This window comes from Watersipora subatra, chromosome 8 (assembly GCF_963576615.1).
Source record: "Watersipora subatra chromosome 8, tzWatSuba1.1, whole genome shotgun sequence".
Lineage (NCBI taxonomy): Eukaryota > Metazoa > Bryozoa > Gymnolaemata > Cheilostomatida > Watersiporidae > Watersipora > Watersipora subatra.
In genome coordinates this window covers 20,267,310-20,275,719 of record NC_088715.1, presented here as the reverse complement: position 1 = coordinate 20,275,719, position 8,410 = coordinate 20,267,310, and positions in this window count along the sequence as shown.

Here is an 8,410-nt window from a genome sequence, read left to right as displayed (position 1 = left end):
CTACCCATTCATTCGCTTTACAAATTCTGTATTTCTTTCTTAGCCTTCCATACCTTTAAAAACACTAATCCATTGATCATATATAACACATGCCATTCTTTGATTGCTCAACCACTTCCACCTTTCTCCTTCCTTAACTGTTCTCTTCCACCTCTTTTGTTTCAGGTGTCGGCAGTATTGAACTCTTTGTCAACTGAATGTTGACAAATAAGCAATTTTAATCACTTCAAATTCGAGTCTCAAGTCAAATTTTTCATGTTAATAATTAACTAACAACTAACCAGGGCCCAGTAAAATGACTAGCTTTTCTACCGCTTATGTGGGTCCTCATTGCAGTCTTCTTTTCTATTTTTGGCTATTCTGTACTTTTTTCAATGAAATAAAATAAACAAACGAGAAAACGGATAATCTTCAGAAATCTGATAGTTCAGCGCTACAACTGAAAATAAAGCATCTTTATTAAACTTCAAAAGTGGGAGTTACTAATTCCTAAATGATTTGTAACTGACAAAAATGTTCAAGTTTAAATCAAAATGAACGATCTTTTGCTTATAGTTTTTTGAAAATGTGATTGCACGAAAATATGAGCTTTTCTGCAATTTTTTGGTACCTGATCATATGCTTAGCAAAAGGGGTCAAAGACCCAGCTGTTCTGGACCACACACTGACCTGGTTGACATAGGCCAACTAGGACTACAATAACTGTTAGGCTTAATATATACCTGAAATACATATTTGTATGTATTTCGTAAGCCCTGTGATAGCAGAACAAAAACCTAGACCCAACTCATTAGGTAACAATAGCATATATAGCATATCTATATATAAATGTCAGCGTTTGTCTTTTTGTGTTAACCCTGTGTCCAGTTGTAGCGATTAAAACCTAATAATGAATAATCTGCCTGGCACTGGATTTCAGAACTTCCAGGTCTAAAGACAGGCATGCTAAACCGCTTGACGGCGTGTTTAATGTACTGTCGCCAATAATAAGTGAGCACATATTTATTACCTCGGTTAAAAAAATCGCGCTTAGGGAAATGCAACCTATTTTTAACTAGCACGCTTGATCATTATGCGTAATGTAATGATTATTAAGCTGGCTTCACACACTTCTTATTAAAGTAAAGATTTGCACTAGCCCAAGTTACAAGCTTACCAAATAAATTACTCAAATTCTTTGGGCAACTATCTTAATACTCGTGCAGAGCCGGGAATCCAGCGAGTATATATTTATTTCTACACACACTTGCATTCTTACATGCACGCACATACGAGAACCACTACGCTAAGCTACTCCGGGACTTCTACCTACATCCGTGCAGGCAAACGCATCTTGGCAAACCAGGTCTATCACGCTAGAAATGATCCTAGATGTAGACCATGCATTGATACATCATAGACCATTCAACACATTATTAGTGGATACAGACAGCTAGCTGGGCATGCATACATCGAGCGGCATAATCATGTCACTGGTTTTGCGTACAGAAGTCTGTGGTGAGAATAGCCTCATTAACCCACAAAAATTATGGGAAGATCTAGGGAAGGTAAATGAGAACAACCAAGCTGAGCTTCTCTATACTTCTACATGTGAACCACCAGCATGTTTAGACCAACCAGCCAGATATTGTAGCGGTGCTCAATGAGAGGAAAGCGCATCTATAAGAGATATAACAGTGGTTAATGACTACAACTCAGCCAGCAAAGAAAAGGAAAAAATGGGGAAATACATTAATCTTTTACTCGGAGGGAAGATTGAAAAGGGTTGGCATGTAAGAGCAACTGTAATTCCGGTAATCATGGGAACATTGGGTGCAATGACACATGACATGACACCTGCACATCAAATGTGGCGCTCGGAAGTACCAGGAACGATCAATACTAGTAAGTTGCAAAAAAGTGCGCTATTGAAAACGGTTAAGAACTTGAGGCGCACTCTGTTGGTTTCAGCAAGTTTCGCAAGTGAGTTGGGCTCAACACCCTCCTGTTGGTTCTAGTATATTGTATTTGGGAAGTGTTGGTTTCAGCACACTCTGTTAGTTTTAACAGAGCACAAGTGAGTTGATTTCAGCTCCTTTCTGTTGGCACCAACAGGTTGTATTTTAGGAACGGTTGGGTTCGCCGCACTCTGTTGGTTTCAACACAACACAAGTGAGTTGGTTTCAGCTCCCCCTGTTGGTCCCAGCAGGTTGTATTTTTGGAAGCGTTAGTTTCAACAATGTATGCAGTGTTATGTGGGGGCTGTATATCATTTATGTGGGCTGAGCATTTATGCGGGGGCTGTATATCATTGGTTTCAGGCACTTTCATAGCACTCTGTTGGTTTCAGCAATGATATACAGCCCCCACCACAGGGGCTGTATATCATTGGTTTCAGCATAGCACCAATGAGCTGGTCGCAGGAACCTATCACAGATATTCCAAAAATGAGCGTTGTCCTCACTCTAACGCATTATTTTCTGACCAACAAAACATAGCCGAACCATATATTGGAAACTTTAGTGTTATTATGCACATAACAGAAATTATGACATGACCATCATTATTTGTAATAATGACACATAACAAGACGTTAGCTGGAAGTTTTTAATAATTAGAAATTAGTTTATTTTTAACAGTGAAAGGCAACTTCGAGTCCATTTATAACCAAATCTTTATCCACACTATACATGCTCATAAGGTCCCTCAGAAGTTGCTCACCCAAAACAAAAGCCCTCTCTTTTAAAAGCATCTGCGGTCCAGTTCTTGAATATTCATCATTTGTCAGGTCTCCATTTTTATCCAAGCGCATAGACTCCCTCGAGCCTGTGAACAGAAAATCTTTTAGGTGGGTGTTTAAACTTAAAAATAATGAGAGGATTTCTGACCTCATGTCTGAGTGCTCATGGGCCACCATACCTGCCAACTCTCACGCATTGGGTGTGAGACTCACGCAATCACCCCCAAAGAAAAAATGAAAATGCGTGAGAAATGCGTGAGATTTTTGCCCCAATTTCCACAATTTTATATATACTATCATTGATACATCAATTGCTCCAAAATCAAATCCCACGCATTGCCCCACTCTTGGGTTGGCAGGCCTGTGGGTCACTCTTGCAGAGCGTCGGAGGACGGCTGACCAAAATCTACAAAACGAAATAATAAATGCAGAAGTTGCAATACCAACCCATTATTTCTCAAATGCCCACTTACACAATACACACCACAAAAGCACTAAAGGTGCAACCAACACCAATGTTAAAAAACACTCCTTTTTGTGCGAACCCTTAACAGCTAACCTTTTATTTGCGCAACACCACCAAAAACTTTCAATATTTATTGAAAGTTCTTGTCCCCGCCTAGTCCCTACCTTCAACTTAATAACAACATTGCCCAACCAAATTTAAAAATCACAATAAAAAAATAAGAAAGGAAGAAACCCAAACTGAGAGTAATCTACTCATGTTACTTAATAAAGATATCGCTCCAATGCCCCATTATGGGGCGAATGCGATTAATTGATTTGACTTGAGTCTTTCGTTGTAATAAATAATAACACCTTTGATCGCTGTTCGGCTGACTGTTTCCTGTAGGAATTTTCCGGCGCGTGTTCGGTAATTTCCAGAAGTTTCGTTCTGCTGTCTGATTCGAACTTTATAAGATCGCCTATATACTAGTATTATACTAATACTAGCTAGTATTATACTAATACTTGCTTATGGTAACAAATGTAAACTTGTTAAGGCAACGTTAGCTCGGTGTTTTATGTTAACTTATTTACCAATGCCTTACTTTGAATTTTTTAAATTAGTTACGTGTTAAAACTTGCTGCCAATGTTGTTAGCAACTATTAAAAACTCAAAACCTATGAAAACATTATTCGTGAATAATTAGTCAGGTGCAAACAATGTTGTAAATTCGCTAATCATTACGCACTCTGCCCTAAATTAAAACCTAATATTAGGTGTTTATTTTCTGTAAAAGTAACAAAGATAACTAATGGGTCTTGGGAAACGGTGAAACTGGGGAAAACATGTATGATCCTGAATCTTGTATACAAAACGTGTGTACGATCATTCTCGTACATACTGTCATACAACAAACGTAAACATTGATCAGTTGTTAGGGTGATACTGAGGTGATGCCACACAAGTTTTTTCCTATGTTTCATTTGGCTTCTCACTTTTTTGCTTAGCTGCTTATTACTTTTTCTTTTCCCTCCTTTACAACCATGGATTAAGGCCGTTGATGTAACGAGTACTGTGAGTTTATTGTGCTAGCTCATAGGCTTTTTAAAAGAGCTGGCTTGCGCATTACTGAGCTAATCTCACGATAGTCTGTGTTCATTTGAATCCATCAAAAGTCACAACCTCACACTAATTTATTTGTTTGGCAATGAGTAGTTTTGAATCGGTGCTTGATATCATTTATTCATGACAAGCTGGCTACCCGAGCCTAATGTGGCATATGACAAAAATACAATAAGATACACTGTTCACCATACATTTATCTCCTTCTGAACATAGCATTAAATTAAAAAAGTAAAACAAAAAAGCAACACATTAAAAAAAGTTGCTATTTTTACAGTCAGATTAAGACTTATAAACTCCAATAAGTTGTTCACTTGATTAGCCTAACAATTTGAACTAATCCTCTCTATGTAATTTTATCCCCCTATTTTTAATTAGACTCTACTGTTTGAAGTGTTGTTTCTGTTTATTAAAGGTAGGCAGTGATATATTGAAACTACTTTTATGTAGTCCGCCAGGAGGGCATATTTCATTAGCTATAGTCAGGGAGTGATCAACATCTAGCAACTATGTTATTGTTTTCGCATTCTTGTGATTTTTGTTATCATAATTTTCTGCTTGTATAGTTGTGAGGTTTTATTTCATCCATACCATGTAAGTTTAACAATTTCTTGATGTTGAAATAAATGTTCATTATTTATATATTGTTGCAAAAATCTTGTATGTAGCATTTTTCTTCATTATGTTCTCTTATTATAAAGTATCTGGACATGCCAAAAGCTCTAATAAGACCACACATGACCGTTCTACAGAACTCTAAAGCATTCTGCAATTCTGAATAGATTGTTCTTTCTTTTCTTCTTACAGTGTATCTAGCTATGGTGCATATTCTTGCATGACTATTATTGTTTGCCATTTTGTTTTTAGTGTTACTATCATGATTCTACCATTGATCTGATTGTACTTGTTGAGGTAATGAATGGTCCTTTTTCGGTAATTATACCCACTGTGTATTCTTCAAACATTTCTGCAGTGCCTATAATAACATAAGCTTTATGAATCCTAGCTCATTCATGTAACTCTTTTTTTCTGATTGTATAACACTTGTAATCAAATTGTATAACACTTTTCTTTTCATCCATCAAGTCTGCAATTTCCTCTGTTTGTTCTTTCAAAACTGGTCTACAATTTTGTCTCAATTTTATTCTCTGTAAGCCGCTTCCGTGAAGTTATTGTTTTGAGATTCGCTTTTCTGCTTGGCTGCAAGGCCTAATCTGACTGCAACCATTTCTGTAGCTAGCCAGAACTGCTGTTATCCAGTTCACATATCGATGAGGTTAAGGATGGATTTGACGGATAGCGTTTGTACCATTAATTAATTAATATGACATGAAAATTTAGATAAAAATGTTTTCAAATAGAGCCTTCAAAATCATGGTTTTCTGCTGTTCTTTCAAGAGCGCTTTTTCCAATGTGTAAATCAGTGCATTTTTTATACAGTTTGTACCAAGCCTTCTGAGATATAAGGTTTGTAAATGGGTCACAACTTTGTCAATCATGTATAATCAGCAAAAGTTGACTTAAAATGTCAATACCAAGATAAAGCAAACATACATATGAGGCACATGTAGTCAGTTGGCCATTGCTAGAATGTACTAACAGCACAGAGATGGAAATGAGCTAAGAATATTCTCTAAGCTATGAATGCAAAAATGTGATTAGATTCTATATCTTTCACTTTACTTTGCATAAAATGCATGTAGGACTTTAGGTCCAAATCTATTTGCTCTTGTTGATACCACTGCTCCAAGAACGGATTCTTTTTTATCTCATTGTGTACAAATTTCGCTAATATTTGAGCCAGGGATATTCATCCGATTATGTCTATTTGAAGCCAACTGAAGCTAAGTTTTACATGCTTTAGCTCGCGATTTTGCCTTTTGTTTTGCTGGATGAAGCAAACCAAACATATTCTGTAATTCAATAATTGATCATATAACTTCTCAAACTCATGAGAAATAATTATTCAAACTGAATCTACCTTTTGCTTGGTACTTACGAAAAAAATGTTATAATTTAAATTATAATAAATCCTGTAACTCGAGTTTAAAGTCCTCAACCAGGAAAACTACATTGGGTAGTAACCTGCGCTGCCACAAGCTGAACATCAAAGGATCTGACATCAATATAAAGTGCGTCGGTGACCTTAATCATTTATATCAACAACTATGACACAAGTAGTCCTCTCCATTTTTCATATATTATCCCTGTTGGGAAAATTCAAAAAATCAGGATTGAGGTATTGACAATTCTGCACAAAGAAATTTGTAGCCAGACCGAAATACAGTAGCAATTAGTTGTGGCGTCAAATGTCAAACACAAAAAGATTGTTCAAAGTATTTCAGCACCGGATAACGAAGATGTGGATAAAGCACTCCAACTATAGTTTTCTATGGCCATTTTTTATCTGTTATCTAGCCTAACCCTGATTCATCATACATGTACACATGTACATATATGGGCCAGTTGATTTAGCGCTTACTCTATTGATACATGTACTTCAAATCACTAGCCGCTTGACTGTACATGTACATACTCCAGCTTGATGTATACCACACATTAAATGCAACACTATATATATGCATATACTATAAAGCATATACATTACAGTGTATGTATGTACCTATGTACACAAGGCATTTCATACTTCATTATGAAGTCAGCACATGTAAAATTCGTTATTGGGCCATTTTGTTGTATTGATGTCAAGAGCTCTGGCCTCAAGGTCGGACTCAGACTGCACTGTAGCTGTTATTGATGGTGTATCTGCGCGTCTATATTAACCTGGTTCGTTTATGCCTTAATTTGGCTGACTAAACTATCTAGTTCAAATTCACTGTGGATATAAAGACGAATAATTAACACTGGATCACCTATGGCAGGGACAAAATATTGTAAGTTCATACAAGCCTTCTGATTTTACAAAATGTTTGTCTTTAGGAATGAGATATGAATTGTGAACAATGAGTTGTGTCTTGTAAAGAAGATGAAAACAGGTTTGTGTCTAAACGAGATCACTAGAAGAAGAGGCAATACAGCCTGTTCTCTATTACTCACGTTGATGCATCTAGCATCTGTACCCTGGGGACTTCTGGATGTACCATTTATCTCACATCATCTTTCCCACTTCAATCATGGTAAGTGTCTATCATTTTTTTCATTCCTTAATGGATTCTTGGAACTTAAGTTTGTTGTTGGTCAATGTTTTCCATCTAGCTTGATGACACAAAGTCTATATTTTTTAATGTAGTTTACTCAAAAAGTATCATATTTTTTTCATTTTTTATTTTGTTTTAAACACTGGTGTGTAGTGCTATTTGTTTAAATTTGCTGTTTAAATCATTATTTTATGTGCTATACATTATTACTTTTTAGGAGCATGAATATTCATCCAGACCAGAAGGTACGTAAGGTTTACAACAGAACTCAATTTGATCTACTGATGATTGTCGAAATATGCTCGAAATTAACTCTTCCTCTACCGCATTAAATTCTGGCTGAACCATTATTCTGCTCAAATTAATTCAAACGGATTTTTTGAAAAGCCGATGTAACGTTAGTATTTAAGCAATATCTCAACAATCAAATCAGGTATCGTTTTACTGTAAAATGCATCTTGTTCAAAACAAAATTTTCTACAAGATTACTATAAAAATGTTGAGTGAATTTTGCGTTCACTAATTTTCTGACACTTTATTTGCGTTGAATGAATGCAGTGTTTTTCTTATTGCCATGACGATGACGATATCGTTTTATCGTTTTGAAAATAATTAGAAATGGAACAGCTGAACCAAAAAGATTTCTATTGATTGCATGTGATTGGCAACAAGCTTGTTTCTCTGGAGACAAATTTTGATCGGTCTAGCTAAGGTGTGGGCTTCGTAATGAAAAGAAAACTGAAACCCTAGTGATAAGCCTATCTATCGGCATACAGTCTGTACTTGTATTACTACGAATTGTTGAAATTATTCAACGAAATGTTTTGCTATTGGTTGCAAAAGATTGGCAACAAGGCTGTTCCATTAGAGAAAACATTTGATTGGTCTAGCTAATGTGTAGGCTTTGTAATAAAAAGAAAAGTGAAACCCTATTGGTAGGCTGATGCATCGGCTTACAGTCAG